This window comes from Poecilia latipinna, unplaced genomic scaffold (assembly GCF_001443285.1).
Source record: "Poecilia latipinna isolate Pla-1442-1.1 unplaced genomic scaffold, P_latipinna-1.0 Scaffold672, whole genome shotgun sequence".
In the NCBI taxonomy this organism is placed as follows: Eukaryota; Metazoa; Chordata; class Actinopteri; order Cyprinodontiformes; family Poeciliidae; genus Poecilia; species Poecilia latipinna.
The window spans coordinates 16,219-35,028 of NW_015113288.1; positions in this window are offsets into that span (position 1 = coordinate 16,219).

Here is an 18,810-nt window from a genome sequence, read left to right on the forward strand (position 1 = left end):
ATTTAGTGTATGGTGTATAAAAAGCTATATTTTGAACATAACTGCATCTTGTTCCGTATAGGTGGTTGAAAGTTAGCCAGAAGTAGCTGTGCATAATTATGATGCAAACCGTATATCTATTCTTTCATATTTGTTCAATTGATTCAGTCATCAACTGAATTAAATTACTTTGCTGAATTTGTCATGCGTTATTTGATCAAATTGTTTAATTGAAATGGATAAATTCCAAAGCCTTTAATTAATAGACATTAATTTTTTTTTTCACCACTAATCTATTTGTGATTTTGATTATTATTAAAATAAATGGATGAAAAGAAAACAAGCGCACATTGACATTCTCCAAATAGAATCAGCACGTCACATTTACATTCTTAAAGAGTAGAATCAGGGTGTACTAAGATGAGATTGCTGTGATTGTTTAATAATAAAACTGATACTCAAAACTAGAGCTTGCTCAAATTTCAATTATGGGATCAAAAAACATAATTACAAATATAAAGAAACAATCGTTGAATTTATAGGTAACTGTTTAGGAAAACGAGTATTTCATACTAAATTTACAAGATAAACTTCATAATTGGTTATTCCCTTGGACTTTTAGGGGCCGTCAAACAAATTTATAAAGTGTCTGACCGGCACCTGATTTGAATTTCCCTTAACACCAGCCACATGGACTCTTTATTAGCTACAATTAAACACAGCAGGACTTTTTTCCTTCAATTTAAATGGACAGACCAAGAACAATTATAACCTGGATATAGCAAAGTAATCAGAAAATAATCCCTCTCTTCCAATAAAAGAACGACTGAAGCAATCAATACGTTTCTGCAAAGGAGTCAATTTACTCTAATTGATACTGATCCCTGAATACTTTTCCTGGACATGCATATATTACCTTCACTTGAAAATAGTCTATGAGTTAGGTGAATGAAACCACTGTGGAGTAATCACAAAGCTGATACAGTCCAGGGTATTACGACTTGGAAGGGTAGTACAGACTAGGGGTCACACCAATTAGCCAACTAGTTGATTCAATTATGTTTTACGTGGCTTATCATCTAGTTGCAATCACAAGACAAAACTGATGAAAGATGTGGAACTAGGTGAGTTCATCAGATATTAATTGAATACATTTATAAAGTAATTTACCAAGGTGGTACTGCAAACATGGCATAGTGTTAGAGCGGACACTCCGTATACAGAGGCTGTAGACAGCCACAGTACAGAGTTGAACTCCTGTCCTTGGTTCCTTAACACATGTTTTCCTCTCTTCTCTCTGCCCTCTTCCTGTCAAATCACTGTGAAATAAAGACCAGTAGTGCTGGAAAATTTATTTGAAAAACAAAGACTACCGGAATAATGTGTGACATGGCGTCGGGCTCCAACCGATTCGCATCACTCTGCATGTTGAAGCTTCAAATCTGAAAGCTTTATGCTCTTATAAAAACAGCCTGACAACATTTGGAGACAAGCTCAAGCTTCATTCTGAGGATCTGACAAAGTTTATTCTCGCCACAAAGTCAGAGACCCGCTGCCGGGAGTCAGCGGCGCCTCCTGCTGCGCATCAGGACAGGGAAGCAGCAGGTGGGTGCACTGCAATTAACTCTAATCAAACAGGATCAGTTCATAATAAGTTTTGGTTATGATGTTCCAGCATGCACAATTGTGGTCATCATGTACCAGCCAGTATTCTGAGAAAATAAAGTCAGACTCGACTTGGTCAACGTATCTGACCACAGTGAGAGAAGATCACCTCTCTGCTCAGCTGCTGCTGAAGAAGTTTAGGATAATTTTCTGTTTTTGGTTGTTTTAATTGTTCACAATAAACTTTGGTCTAAGTGGTCTTTTGTTAATATTCGCTGTGATCATAACTAATTAAGCATGAGTGAAACTTCTGGCTGTGTCAGTCTTATATTGTAGGATTTGATTAGGTTTGAATTAGATATTATTAACGTATATTTACATATTTACTGACGTGCTTCATTTCTAATCTTGCGGATACATTGCCATTTAAAAAAAAACAAAAAATGACCGAAAGTCTCAGGGCTGTAGAGTGTGACAAATATGCCACATTTGTGATGGAAAAAAAAGAAAATAACAATCCACCTCAATCCTGTCTGCTTCTCCCCCAAGCCTCTCTCTGTCCCTTCGTGTCACCAGCCTGGACAGATCCACACCATCCGGCAGCATACAAGCATAGCGCCATTTAAGTAGTGGGTTCAGACACAGGAGGGCCTTCCTGTGGCTATGGGCCTGTTTGCGATCTTTCCAGAAAACACACAAATCATTGCTGTGCCCCTCACTTTTCTGCAGGGCTGCCATTCAGCACATCCCTAGTCTTCTTAGTTTGTCCTGAATGCCACTATAGTTGATTGAAAACACCTGTGCAATCAATCATGAGGAATCTAAAAGTCAGGCAGTGCAGTGGGAAATGGCCTCCACAGAATGCATCAAAACAGAAATTACTCAATTAAACAGAGAAGCAGACCTAAATACAATGTAAAAAAAAAAAAAAAAAAACTAAAAAAAAACATCCAAGTATCACAAAACTAAAAAGCCATGTTCCAACTCCTACATGCCATGCCATACTTTTGGATCAATTTAAACAATAGTTTTCTGATCACTAGGGGTCACTGAGAGCAGAAGGCAGCTAAAGATGAAAAAGACGGTGATGACATCATGGCAAAAGCAACTAACGCCATATCCACAATGCAAAAAAAATATATATATAAACTCTGTATTCTTGATGCCAATATACACACTGGAGAACTGTTAGAACTGGAGAACATCAAAAAGCAACAAACATACATCAAAAACAAGACAAAACTTAACATCTTCCAAAATCCTTTCATTTCTTCACATTTAGAACTACATAACAAGGTTTCCAATGTTGTAGCAATCATGACATGATAGTAAAAAGTGAAACAGTAGTTTTAGAAGAGGACATACTCTACCAGAGAAGAAGAACCAATTCATTCAGAAAAGAAAAAAAAATTAATTCTGGAGCAACCAGAAAAGGTAAATACTCCCATGAGTGCAGAATAAACCTCGTTTCAGAGTAAGAGTTTACTATTCATGGAGTAACAACAAAAGTCTAAACTGCTCTTATATGATCTGACTTCACTCAGGCTCAAGGATTATTTACTTAGCTGTAGGTTTAGCTCTAAGTTGTGCCTGTCTACAACTTGATTTTACTAAATGACCATTTTTCCTCAGCCATGGAATGTGTCCATGGCCTGATGGTATGAGCATATTTCAAAGCGATCATGCCAAAATTTATTGGACTCAGATTGTGAAAGCATGACTGAGGGAGCATGAGACATGTTTTTCACATATGGAGTGGCCATCATCATGGAATAGAGATCTCAACACTTCACAGAATTTGTGGGATGTGTGGAAGAGTTTATCGAGGTTTTCAACTCTTTTATTGTCGGGATATAAACTTGGTAAAAAAATGAAATAAAATGAGATTGTTCTGTGACCAAATCGTTTTGGTCAGCTGTGCCAAATCCAGCTGAAAGTTTAAATCGACATGAGGCTTGTGATCAGATGAAATCATGAACTATTCTATAATTGTTCTGGTTGATGGCTGTGTTGACCGTGAACCTCAGAAAACACGCAGTGGACCGATACTGACTGTGGAGACTTCACACTGGACTTTAAGCAACAGGGATTATGTGCCTCTCCACTTCAAAGAGGTCCTTGGTCGCCTGAGTAACAGTCCAGTTTTTTTGTTTGTTTTTTTTCCTTAGTCTGCCCTAAGATGTCTCTGGCATTGTTTCTGGTTTAGAATAGGATTTGTCTGCGTGTAATGGCTCTTGGAGCACAGACTCCTTTAAAACCTCAGATTAATTCTTTATTGGATTTTACTTGACAGTCCTCTTAAGGCAGCAGTTACCTCTGTTGTTGGTGGAATTTTTCCTACCACACCTTTTCCTTCAATTCAACTTTTGGGTTTTCATAATCTGCAAGCTATAATCACCAAAGTAAAAGCTTTAAGTATTTCCCTCTATGTGTTATGAATCTACATAATATATGACCTTCACTTTGTGAAATGAGTGACATAAAATATCAAACCTTTTTATGTTTTGCAGATCGTTGGGCTGTACCTGTAAAACGTCGTGTTAAAAATGGGGGGGGAACTGAACTTCTATGTAGCTGGTCATCAGTCACAGCCAATCAGGCTGAAAATTGACAAATTCCTGCCATCAGTCAATTATTTATGTAAACTTATGCATAACTGCTGTAATATTGTGCCATCTTTTGTTGTTTGGAATTTTAATTTAAATCTTGGCATAATTCAAGAAATTTTACTTGCCAAGCAAAAATGTATTTACACAATAGCATAAATACTTAAAAAATGCAGAGAAGTATAATCAGCTTTGTTTATGATCCTCTGAAATATATATATATATATATATATATATATTTTTTTTTTTTTGCATTGGCCAAGGATGAGGCCATCACTATAATATGTTGGTGAATGCACCGATTCATCAAAAAGAATAAACAAAATCAGTCACCGTCCCAAATACTTAGCTTCACTGGGTTCAATTAATGCAAAATGTATATTCAAATGGGGGAAAAAACTAATTTAAGGTAAGTCAGAACTCCGTACATAATAACTTAGAGTCAGCACCATTACTTACTAATTACTTGCGTGAATGGAAGATGGGAAACAAATGCAGAACAACACAGACTGCAAATTGTGTTGACACAGAACAGAGAGACAAGTACTTGGTAGTGTTTGTCATGATTGTTACAATATTCATCAGCATCCTCTGTACAGAAAAATAGCCTCCATCCGTGTTACTCATCCAGCCAAAGAGTTCAATGCGACTTGTTTTTGGAACAAGGGAATTGTTCACTGCATTTTGTAAGTACTTTTATTGTCAGTTTAGGATGTTAGAAGTATTTGTGTGTTTTCTTCCGTACTAACCTAAAGAATTGCATTCAATTGGAAGTGCAGGGTTATTTTATATGCCCTTTTGAAGTGTGTTTTTGTGTTATACATCAGTATGTGTGTTCGGTCAGGTTGACAGATCACCCCATATTTATATCTTTGTAGATCCCGCGAACCCTGAACAAAGATTGCTGGTAGCTGATATAAACAAGCATCAATTTCTTTAGCCTGACATTTGATGTCTCCGCATGTATATCTCTGCTTGTATCTGTTCCAGTTTGTGATCACGTCTTCGTGCGTATGTTTATGTACGCACGTGGGCGCGCAGGGATGTCCGTGAATTTTGTGCCGTCATGCCTGCTTGCCTGACCAGACACGTTCTGCTCAGAATACATATTCAGCACTTTTTGCTCTCTTTTTGCTTCACTTTCCATCCTCCCCGTTTTAGTGTGGTATTAGACAGGACATGTTTTGCTGCTGGCAGTTCTATCAAATTCCAACATCCAAAGGCATGTGAGTTTTGGAAACCATTGTGTGTGTGCGAGAGAGACAGCGTATGTATTAGAGAGAGGAAGAGAGTAAGGGCAAGGGGTGCTCTCTGCAAGGGGAGTAAAGTTTTAAGCCTGCATGTGCGCTATTGCTGTATCTATCTTCTCAATTTCTCCTTCTTGTTCTCTCTGAGACCATGTATTTGTCTGTGTCTTCTTTGGGCGACATAAGGAGCAGTGAGTCCTCACAATGCAAGTGTTTGTTGGAAAATGGGCCTTACGAGGCGATGAATGCTAAAATACACACACAGAGAGTAAAATACACACATGCAGAGTGCTTAAAATCAGCCCTAGACACACATATGCAAGAGCCCACAGGCTCCATCTATTAAAAGATCCATCCATCATCAGCTATAATTTTAATATGGTAGAAATAAAAAAGGCGCTGACATGGCTACATGAGGTTTTTCCAAAAACCTACATGGTGGGACTCGAAGCCCTCAAAAAAACATGTAAAAGTACTAAATACTTGTATGGAGTCAAAAGCGCTCCATACAAGGAGCCCTACAAATTCATACATACATATATAAAGAGTTGTATATAAAATCATATTCAAGAAATTAAAATTTTACTGAAAAGTCAATTTATGTCAGTAAATCAATTCACCAAGTGAATCAATGTGCAGATCATTTACACACAAACTGATATTTTCAAGACTTTATTTCTAAAGTTCTAATAATTATGAGGAGTATCCACTTACAGCTAATGGAAACATGACTTTTAAGATTAGAAAATTAGAATGATAAAACATAACACTGCAATGTAGGCTTATTGAAAAGTGTGATTAAAAAAAAAAACATTTTAAAATGACTGGGTCAAGTCATACTATACTTCACAAAAGACCTGGAATACGTCTACGTGGGAATGTGCACAAATAGGGATTAAATTAAGGGTCAACCATTAATTTGTCTTACAGCCCCTCGTTGATTAACAACCAGAAAATTGTGGATTTTAACCATCTGTTAAAGTTGGGAAAAGCACTGAAACCTTAGTTGCCCAACAATCTGCATACAGATGTGTGTGTGTGTGTGGTGTGCTCTTTTGTGGGCAGAGGTAAATGAGGCTTTTAACAGCACTTTGAATGACCACTATGACTTGATACTGGTGTAATGTGCTAATATTTATAGGAGCAAACTTATAAAATTGGGGATTAAATGCCAGTCTTCCCACTCAACAGTTGTAAAACTGGGACTTTACTTTTATTGCTAGTGCTGCTTCCAACCTTCATTTTGCAAATGCCCAACATAAAGTCTTAACCACGCTGCCTCACCATGCTGATCGGCTCATACGTCGGAAACTGACCCAATAATAAAATTAATTTATCTTATGCAACACTATGAAGATGCAACATTTGATAAACAGTCACTTACCTCAGTATGCAGACTGTTTAAAAATGAAAATGACGCTTAAGGCTAGATTTACTTTCTACTTCCAAACCAAGAGGGAGCAGTTAATCTTTTCAGGTTAATTCATTAGTTATGATTAATGCAGTTTAGGTAATCAGCTATGCAGCAATGAAATAGGCAAATTAAGTTCCCTCAAAAGAACAGGGCTAAAAATATATATATATAAACAGATTGCATGTATGTGTATATGTGTGGTAATGTTTACACATAATCAGAGCAGTGTGTGGTAGGATTACATGGGAGCTTTTAAGATTTCTTACAGGCTCCCTTGGGGGATGTACCATGATATATAGTTGATCTTACATTTATGTTCTCTGATTTGGTTTTCTTGATTTCCTCATTGGGTTCTCTACAGAACTTGAATCCCTTTGGAGCATAAACTGCTCAACCAGAGTTAATGTTTTGCAGCACAGGGGATAGGATAGAGCCACACAAGGTCATGACTTATTTATGGTGTTTAGTTTGAATCCGTCCATGTTAGGATTTCTAAAACATATTACATTAATAAATTAATCAAACAGGTAAACCCAATGAAGGATTAACTTAAATTATTTTTTTATTTTTTTTCACATGGAAAAATCTGTTAGTTTAATTTGAAGTACTGTACTTTAGTTTCAGGAGTATAGGGTCTTATTTCTAGGGAAATAAACTTAAATCATTTGTAGCTTGTACTTAAGCTTTTAATTTATTGATTTTTTTTTTTTTTTTTTTTTTTTTTTTTTTTTTTTTTTGACAGGGACAAATACAAGAAACATAGGTCAAGACAACCGGATGCCTGCATTACAGTTTTTCATTGCTAATTTGTAACAGTCATTCCTACAAGGACCTATAACAGCTATTTTAAGTGAATCGTTAAGAGGAATTATAAAACAATATATTTAAACCTATTGAATCAAAACAATTTCAATGAGTACATTTCTGGTTCATTTAACTTTTAGGTGTCAAATATATTTTAAGTCTACAACTTTTTTATTAGAATAGATTATTATTAATTATTATTATGTTATATTGCTACTATATTGCTCCAGAACAAACCCTGCTCTGGGTTTGTTCTGGACCCTCTGGCCTGGCCTCATCAAGAATTTAAAAATATTACAAACGTAGAATACATTCCCTTGCCAAAAACAGCCTCGACAGTAGACACGGCTTTGCCAGTGGTGCACTCATAAAGATTTATAAGTTGCTCCAGGTAGACTTTACTCAGCCTCTTTATGAAACGCAGTCACTCCTCTGACAACCTCTCTTCAGTTTTAGCCCTGGAAGCAGTGCTGAACGCAGCATCATCAGCGCACAGGAGTCTTCATGAGGACACACCGAAGGTTCATTGCAGGGACCTAATTTTCAGCTTAACCACATTTTCTTTCAAGAAAAGACTGTTTAAGTCAGGCATGAACAGCAAACTTTATTCTTGGCGGCAACATTTCTAAACACATTAAGAAATACTAAAAATGATTGACTCATGAGGGCATTTGCCTCTTCGAGTTAACAGTGTTTAAGCGTCGCATTTCACTTAAAATAGGAGTTTAGCCTAACTAAGCAATTAAAGCTGGAGTCAGGATGAGCACAGAGTGCATTGTGAAACTCAGTAATACAGATCTATTATAAGCCGTATTGATCCATATCCAAAGACGGACCGCTCAGAGCGATATGTCGTGTTCCAGCTCTGCAGGCTGTAAATGGAATTTCCCAGGAGAACTTAAATGTAGTTAAGCCAGCAAAACTGTTTTCGTCAGCTTTGGGCTGTTACTGATGATAAAAAAGATGTCTCTGTAGTGTGAGCCCGTGTTGTACAGCTATGCTTTCCCGAGAGTTTGTTTAATGAGGTAAGTTAAACAAGGTTACGATATTTATCACAGCACAAGGAAGCTGGAGTGGTTCCAGGAAATTAAACTATAGTCCCATATACGTGCAGCCATTACGAGTAGCACTTAAAGCAACATTTTTGATGATTTAAAAACAATCAGCATGAAAAAGAAGAAATGGTGGGTGCTGGATAGGATGCTAAAATTATGAGGTAGTCAAGCGCGAATCATAGATAGATGCTGTGGCATGACCTCAAATAGGCCTGCTCACATTCATCCTTGAACATCTCCAATATGGCAGAATTCAAAACAGTTCTGCAGTTCCCCACACCGACCACCTATAATTAAGCGGCCCTACTTTGGTTCTGGTCTAATGGTTCCCGGTGCCCGATATTGCATAAGTGGGATGTGACTCATAACCCTATAACACTTAAGATTTTGTGATTAGTATAATATGGAAATGACTTCAAATGCAGTCAGTCCTGACCTAGAAATGTTTTATTTTTATTATCATTATTTACTTCACATCATGATGAGCAGGATTTGAAGTCATTTTTCTAAATGGAGGTGCCCAGATTGTACTGCTACTCCTGTGTGTGGCACCATCTCGCTAACACTTTGGCTCTAATTCTCATTACTTTAACCATAACCTTTTACTTTATGATCAGACCTCCCTTCTCTATTCTTCTGCACACCACTGATAGGACACACTTTTAGTATCTCTGGCCACTCCTTATCGATTTTACATTTGTTTGCTAAAGAGCGTGCTTGAAGGAAAAAAAAAAAAAGAAACCTCCTTTACCCCTCTTTACTCTCCCTCAACCCCCCATCTTCTTCGAAGGATTTATTTATCCCATTAGGGCTCTTTAAACCCCCCCGGCAGGGAAGGGGGGGAATGCTCTGTGTGCATGCACAAAAGCAGGAGAAAGTAAGAAAGCAGAGAAATCATGACAGTAGACTGCCATAATCTCTCTCCCTCCTTCCCTCCCTCTCTCTATCCATCTTAGAGTTGCTGAGTGGGAATTCTATAATGAGCGAATGGTGACGTTGACAAGGAGAAAAAGAGAAATCTAAGCAGAGTGGCTTGGATGGTGCTGGTGTGTGTCTGTGTGTGTTGTGAGGGGGTGTGCGTACATGTGGAGAGATATGAGGGAGTGGGGCTGGGAAAGTAGAAAAGAAGGGAAGAGGAGGAGCGGAGTCAGGAAATCAGGATGTTGAGGGGAAATTCTCGGTCAAGGTCCTTCCTAATGAACAAATTATCATGCATTGGTCTCCCTCTACATCCGTCCCCCCAAGCCCTCCCTTCTGTTGTTCCTCGCCATCTTCTCTTGTCACTTTTCTTCCCATCCATCCTTTCCTTCCTCACCTGTCTCTCTCTCTCTGCTTCACTGACTTTGACCTTGGTTCCCACCTCTCTCAAATCCCTTGCTTGTTGCCTCCCTCCCCGTTTCACTCTAACCTTGTTTATTTTCCACTGCATTCCTGTTTTCTTTATCTCGGTTGCTTCTCCTCCTTTGCTATGTTTGCACCCCACTCACTCCCACCCCCAGCCCTTCTTCTAGGCCTTAGGCAGTAGTCTGCTGCTCTAAAACCTCTCTATCAGCACATCCCTGCAATAGTCGGCTCCGACAGTCACTTTCACTGCTGAGCTGCTTGATTTGCCGTGCACAGACAAACTTACTTACGCCCTATTGTGTCTCGAGCTAACATAGTGTTACCATCTGCAAGTGTTTGTGACTGTGTGGGAGTATCTTTTGTATCACTGATAATAACATTAGATCCTCATGCATGAACTGATTTCTGGATGTGAACATCCGCAGAAGTGCAACTGTTTGTGTCAGAGTCTGGCAGTTCAATCTGCCCCAATTTCTTCCCTCCACCACTTTCTGCTCACTTTTCAATTTGGTTATTAGCCCCACAAGCATCATAAAGGTCACACACTGCAGCAACATTTGACTGCAGCTCTCTAAAATAATAGCATTGCTATTTACTGATCTTGAGCTCGGCCTGACGTCCGCACGCGTGGCCTAGGGGCTACATCAGCTTCATAGCTTTGCTCCAGATGTATCCCTGCATTGGGTCAGTGGGCAGAGACATGGCCTGGTACATGTTTTAAACTTGTTCAGCTCCCCTAAGTACATAGTGTTTTAAGGAAACAAGGAGAGAGTGACTCAAGCACAAGAAGAAAAAGTGAGGAGTCGGTTAGAATTGGGGGGAAGGAAGAAAACAAAGACAGAGAGCAAAAATCACACTCGGGTCATCAAAGTCATTTTTGACAATAAGTTGGGAAAAAAAAGAAAGGAAAAAAAATAGGTTTGCATCTTTTGTATATTAATCAGTTTAAATGCTGACCGTGGAGAACTGCACTGATGTTTTTGTTGATGTTAGCAGATGGCCAAGGCTGAGTTGTGACCCTTATCATTCCCATACTTTCCTCTTTTCTTCCTTTCTTGTCTTGTAAACAATAAAAAAGGCCTTTCAAATGATTGTTTACCTGGTTTCTTCTTGTGTACTAGGTGCACCGAAAACAGAAGAAAGAGGAGTGATGTGCTATTTGTTATAGGCAACCGTCACCTTATAAAAGGATACCCAATAATTAGATTGAATTAATTTGTTTTCCTTTGTGTGCATACGTTGCACAAAAATAAATGCTCTGGAGGAGGCTCTGAGATGGTTGAGTGCTGCTTTCAAAAAAGAAAAACAGAAGAGAGCTGAAAAGAAAATGTCACATTTCTTGTGAAAAGAAAATCTTTGTTTTGGTGTAACAACTTATTACTTTGAGAGAAGCAATGGAAATGAAAACAACAAATGGGGGGGGGGGGAATGTAATGCCAGGCAGATATCGAATAAATTAGACATGCCAGGAAAAAAATAAATGCTGCATTTTTCTTTCTGATCAGTGTAAAGAGTCATCTCACAAACACATCATGATACATTGTGTATGTGTGATTCTTGATCATTGACAGCTAATAAATCATTTTGAATGAATTCACATTCCCATTCACATGCCCTATTGTAAGGGAGGCAATACTCTTTTCAGCTATGCTTATTTTCAATAAAATACTTCTCTCTCATGAAATTGAAACTAGATTGATCATTTAGTATTTTATTATAATAAGTTTAACTATCCCTAGAGCTGCATCTGATGCAGTTTGCTCTTAGAAATTATTAAGTCTGGATTAAAAACGTGCAAGGTGTGACAAAGTGTAATTTCTGACTAACAGACCATTGCACTAAAGAATTTAATACCACTGCACTGAATGTAAGTTATGCACATTTTTAATTAGACTGCAGTTTCATTGATGATAACTTGTAGTAGTATTAATACATTTTCTCATTTTGCTATGTTATGACCACAAAAAAAATTGAGATGTCACATAAAATCCTAATACACTATGTAGTTTATTATGAGCAGTAAAATGACAAAACACACCACCTTTGCTGTAGCCTTTCAGGTATCTGTTAAAGCTGGGTTAGAGTCCAATTTCACTTTTGCTAAAGTTAGCGATGTCTTATGTCGAACTCAACTGCTCCTTCAAACTCTGCTCTCTGACTGAAAAACAGGAGTTCAATTTGTGCTACCAGACTATCCGTCCTACCTTCACCAGGTAGGACGGAACAGCGGCTAATGGAAATTGAGTTGCACTACTTTTCATATACATAAACACACCCATCAATCACACAATAGTTTAGCATTTAGGAGTGCCACATGGCAACAGATACATTTTATGTTTAGCTGCTGTGCTTTGATTCTCATTGTTTATTTGCTGGATTAAGGACTTCAGTCTTCAAACATCATACTTTTTTATTTTAATTATTTTTTTTATTGACTCATTATGGTAACTTCTCCCTAAAACAGCTACACTCCAATCACTGAAGTTGTTTGGATTTTTTAGTTATCTATGCAATGAGTCAAGATAACCAGACATCTTTCAGGGCTTGCAGAAAGCTTACACGTACTTTTAAGGAAAACAAGGAAAATATTAGGTTGCTTTGAGTTTGGCTTGTCTAGTCATCTTCTACTTGAATACGAGTAATACTTTCACCTTGTCTACAGTCACATTTTTTGTGAAATTACTCACACAGTCCACAGATAGGGGAAAGTACCTTTGGCTTCTGACAACAAGCAGCTCACAGGCAGAATGCTCACAGGGCCAGCTCACATTTCGTTTTGTAAGATGTTTGTTGTGTTTCCTGCTGTTACAAGCTTCTACACTTTTTCTGTGAGTCTAACAAAACAGAATTTAAAAACAAAAAAGAAACAAAATCTCAAGGGATCAACAGTGCTCCATAGGTCCAGGACATGTTAGCAATCCCCCATTAATATCATCATAGAAGCTCCGTGTCATATTTAAGTAACAAATACGAGTTCCAGGTTAGTATCTACTACACGTTCCATAAGATTGATGCCTTAAAACTTAATATTTGCCCTGCAGTTTTTCCAAGCATTTGACATTTTTGAAATTATTTCAGAACCCTGAAATGATGCATTTTAACACAACCTGCATTAAAGTGAAATTAATTTTGCATAGTATAGCTCACTTTAATAATTATTTTATTAATAACAATTATTTTCTGGAAGTGAGATAAACTGATGGCCAATGAGAATTTGTCATTCTCATTTCTACTGCCAAAATTCTTAAAGTTCTCTGACCTTGTTTTTTTCACGTTCTTAAGGTTTTAAATGGTTTACAGAAAGCTTACACATGCTTTCAATGTACTTACAGTATATAAATGTTCTGCACAATTATGCAAAGAGGTCATGTTTTAAGAATCAGCATAACCTAAGACAGTGAGGATATCTACTGAAAGGGAAGGTACTAACAAGCAAATAGCCACGTGCTCACTATTTACAAAGAAAATGCCCTTTGTTTTTATTTTTCATCAGTGAATATACATTAAGAATGCACTTCTTATCAAACTTTTGAGAAAGAAGACGCATGTCTTCATATTTTGTGCTGCTGGAGCATAACCTGGGTGCAAGTTGAGCTTCAAAATAGAAAACATTAAAACAGAAGGAATAAGCAATACAAACCGATTTTTCAATTGATTCTGAACGACATTTAAACTCAAACAGCTGATCATCAGCTGATCAAATGTTTAAATCAATGGCCCCAAAACCCAAAACACAACTAAAAGTGTAATAAAAGGGTTTGGTGAGGTCTCTGCAGCCTCACTGCATAGGCATCAGTAATTTTTGTAGTATTTTCTTCTTGACTTTTTTCTCCCATAACACTCTGAATGATTTAATATTTTTCAAGAACTTCCTTAGTACAACCTAAAGAAAGAGATCTTTCTATGGAGCTCAACAATCCTGCCATTTTCTAAAAGCAAAAAGACTTTTTAAGCTTTTAACGAGCTGATGAACAACCTGTTTAAAAGTAATTTTCAGTCATTTGTTTAGGCTCTTTTTTTTAGTCTGTTGCTTACATTTTGACCTGCTTCTAATCCACTACCACTGAATATATTTATAAATAGATTTGTCTTCCAGGTCACAATTTTGATCTGCTATGTATTAAAAGGTTTTAGAGTTTTGAAATCAAACGAGACAAAAAAAAAAAAAAAAAAAAAAAAAAACAAAAAAAAAAAAAAGCATTTCTGGAAAATATCAAAAACTATATTCCAGTGAAACATTTTGAGCTCTAAGTATATGCATTTGCAAATGTTTGCCTCAACATCACAGCAGGAGTGCAACTATTTAAATTCCCTTTCTTGCCAACTGCGTCTGCCACATTTACTGGCACCTAAGGTAAAGATGTTTTAACAGCCTAAAAATAAGTTCATCATATTTCAGCAGTACAACGTCACAGTGAAAATATTAGAATGGCTAAATCTTTAATTAGACTCCAATTATTCAGTGGGGAAAATAAATCAGGTGAAGTTGGTGATCGGGTGACAGTAAGCTGTCGCAATGAATGATACATTTATTTAAGACTTTCTGCAGATCTTTTCCAGGTCTCCTAACAAATGTGGAGGTAAGAGTCCATGTTAAAATGTACCTCCAATGTGATGAATGCTAGCAAAAGTTTTACTTTGATGAAGAGTAACACATTCTGTTTCTAACAACCAACAATGAACTAACCAAAACTAAGTGAAATGTAAAAGGAATCAATCAAGTAATAATGATTCGATTTTAGAATTCGCATAACTCGCCTGGAGAATCAATGCCCACTATTTCTAAAACTATTGCAATATCCAGTCAGAATGCAATCAAATTTTAGAATTCAAGTGAATTGTAATATTGTCAAAGCATTTTTATTAAAAAAAAAATGTTATGTTTTTTTTCTTTTACATATTTGTTAAAACTGTCACCATGTAGGGACAGCAAAATATGAGACAAATAATACTGTGAAAAAATTAAGCTCCAGTGCTGCTATTGTTAATCCTAGTCAAAAACAACCAAACGGAGCCAGGAGGAGCATCTTAGCACTGTTATTCAAGCTTGTGTACATGCTGTTTAATCTGCGAATGGTGGAGAAACAACTTACCCTTTCCAGGAAAAAAGATGTCTGCAGCATAAATTTTGTGTTATCTACTTTTCACCTCATAGTTTTCTTGTTAAAATCAGGTGTTTTACCTCAGTTTCCGGATGTGCTAGTGAGGCCCCTGCTCCAGCATGTGTTGCTGCCATGTATTCTTTCTTAAGTGCATTTTTCCCCCGGGGCCTACAAAAAGGATGACTGAAAAAAACTGAGCCCATTCCCCCTTCCAGCCTGAGAGAAAAGGTAAATAAATCAAGGTAAGTGCACCGCATGTATGAGCAAGGGAGATCATCTGGGTCAATGTTTGCATTTTCGACATCTTGATGTTGGCGTGCTGTACGCACTGTCAGTGTCAGCGCATGTGAAGTTGCACGGTAACCTGTCTGCATGCATAAAAAAGTGTGTCCCCCGTACCTTCTGTTACTTGGCACGGATAACGGTGGTTAATTGCTCCTTATCTGGTGGCTTGTCAATTCTCATCATTGTGACTAAGGGAGGAGGGGGCTTGGGAAGTGATTTATACTGCCTACATTAACTATCCTCCTCAACCTCCCTTTAATGATCATTATGAATGATTTATGCAGCCTTGTCGTGCGTTTGTATTTGTATGCATGTCACTATAGAAAAAGATTAGGGTTTCCCTGCTGGCAGAGTGAGTCACCAGTGAACAGACATGTATTTGCAGGGGACCATACACCTGCTAACCTTTCACTGTCCTTGGTTTATACTTCAGCAGACAGTCTTTTATTTCAAACCTTTGGTATGTGAGTGTAACTGTAAAACCTGCGGGACTTGCTGGAAGCAGGAATAATGTTATGTTTACTAAAAAAAAAAAAAAAACAAGAAAAGTGAAGACTGAGATGAAAGTTTGTGGCAAAAGAAAAAAGTGAAAGAAAGTATAAAACTCAGGTGAGAATGCTGTGAATATGCACCAAGGGGCCCCTTTGCTGACTCAATTCATTCAGTATTAATACATTGGATACTGACTGGATACATACACAGAAACGTAAGTTAAGTGATATATAAAGGGGTAGTATTATGAAAATTTGAATTTTTTTAGCTCTGCTTTATGTTACAATGTTTTTCCCTCGTCGAAAACATACGTGGAGTGTTGCTTTGGTTATTTACACTCGTCTCCTGTGGCAGCAATTCAACTGTGCAAAACACCTGGAGAAACTGAGCATCACCTTTGATGACAGAGCTCCTCCAGAGAACCCCCTCCCCATGACTCCCTCACTCAGCTCCTTCAAACTCACCAGCAGCAATTAGCAAACACCTGGTGGACCGGCGCATCTTCTGAGCTCATTATTATTATTGTTATGCGAGTAACTTCTCAGTGAAACGCAGATAAAAATATTGTCAAGCGGTTAATAGAGGATTGATATTGCATAGATGCAGACCAGTGGGGGGTTCCCATGCTGACCCTCTATCCAGCTCCAAAAGTACCAACAACAAGCACATCAGGTTTTAAAACTGGACCAAAAAAATAATGAAAGACAACTTGGCCTTTTTTTTCTTTTTTTTTAAATCGAATAGATGTACAGGTTCATGAATATTTCCTACCTGGGGAAGATGCGTCACCGGGATGGGCTGCGCAGGGATCTCAGACTTTTCAGGCCAAGCAACCTATCAGAGGAAAAGAATCTTCCAGGCCTTCTTGCCCTGACAAGACAAGGCAAAAAATATGTGTACTGTTTAATTTAGTTGAGATAAGAATAAAAAAATTCACATTTCACAAAAAAATAATAATTTTCCCCACACACATAATATATATTTTAGAAATAATAATAATTTAGGGATGAATTTAGCTAAAGCAGTAAAAGCAAAGTAGATCACTTCTTTACTGTTTATTTTTCTTTTTAAGATATTTTTTTAAATAAATTTATGCATAATAATCCTCCCAAAATTATAAAAATGCTGAATGGCTGCAGCTACTTTCAGTTAGATAATGTGCTCTAACCCCAAAGATAAAACTGAAAAGCAATATTTTGAGGAGCAGTTTGAGGTGCTGTCTTAGCCTCCAAATTCCCTAGATCAACTCAATCGTCCATTTGTTGAATGCGTTGAACAAGCAAGTCCAATTTATGGATGCTCACCTAACAGCTTTTAGGATTTAAAGTATTTGTTTCCTCAATCTTAGAAACAAATAGCACACCTTCATAGGTCTGGTCTTTGATAGAACAGGGATGTTCCAGACTGCAAAATTATCATCATTGTAGCCAACTGGTCATAATGCAATGCCTTATTGATGTATAGAGTGTGTGCATTCAGCATTTGTGTGTGCAAGCACTGTACGTCCTGGTCCATTGTTTTCTTTGAACAAGCTTTTCATCCTTGGCTCAGCAATAGTTGTAATTGGTCTCTGATGGGAATGACCCACTGGGTACTGACTGAGGGAAACAAGCTTTGGATGGCTTCCTTAAATATTTCAGCCCAGCCAAACGTGAGGTCTCGCTGCTCTCGCCTTGGGCTGAGCCAGCAACACCACTTAGCTGGCTGCCCCACGCTCCCTGAGAGGGGGATAAAGAGGCAGCGCTTGATAGACATAAAAGACTGTGTCCACACAAGATCTGAGGAGTAAGAATGACAGCGTCAGTGACACGTGTCTACAGAACGGAGCATATTCATGAGACGTTATTAAACTTCTGTCCTCGAGAAAGTGGTAACCACGACTGGACTGCATCTTCATTTCGCAGCAAATTGAGTTGCCTGTTTGATGCATTGAACTCCTACCTCATTATGACATCCTCTGTCTGCACCTTATTAAGTGGACATCTTATTCCACACACGAGGGCTGCAGCCCTCTCCAATACACCAAATATTTGTCTTGGTTCAATGCTTTACCAGCGGCCCTTCTCCCCCTACATCTCATTCAACTGCCTTCTCTCTACTGCACCTCATTTTCTCTCTTTAACTCGCTCCTGTCTTGCTGTCACTCTCCCTCTTCCTGTCATACAAACTCTCTCTTCTCCCCATCACTTTTTTTTTTCATTCTCTTGCTCTCTCCATCCTATTCATGCGACTGATCTGAGACGAGCTGGAAAAAAAAAATAAGATAATTCCCTGGTTCTTTGTGGAGAGAGAAGGAGTAAAAATAGAGAAGGTTACCTTTCATGTTCAATTTTAAAGGCAAGTTTGAGATTTTCCTGGGATGATTAAATAGGAAACATTCCTGACAAGGTCACACAGACTTACATACACAGACAAAGAGATACACGACATGCATGGAGACACACAGAGCTTGGTCACAGCACCTTTGGGAAGAACTGCTATCTCTTCCACCCACAATGGATATGAAAAGTCTACACACCCCTGTAAAAATGGTGTGTTTTTCTGACAACCATGATGAACCATTTGCATACTTGTTTAGCCTTTTATGTGACATCATGTGTTGTGGAAAATTCATTTGCCCTCAAACAGATTTCCTCCACCACATGTCAACTAAATATTAGATCATCAAACTAAAATAACCAGAATAAATACAAAATTCAGTTTTGATATGAGCGTTATTAATGGAATAAGCTACAGAAGCCAATCTGTCTTTACTTGAAAAAGTATTTCTCTCTCAAACCTAATAAGTGTTTGTACAATATTTGAGAAATGCGTTAAGTAAGTGGAGAAGTATTTTATTACCTAATATTTATTACACTCTTCTGTATTTGGTACACT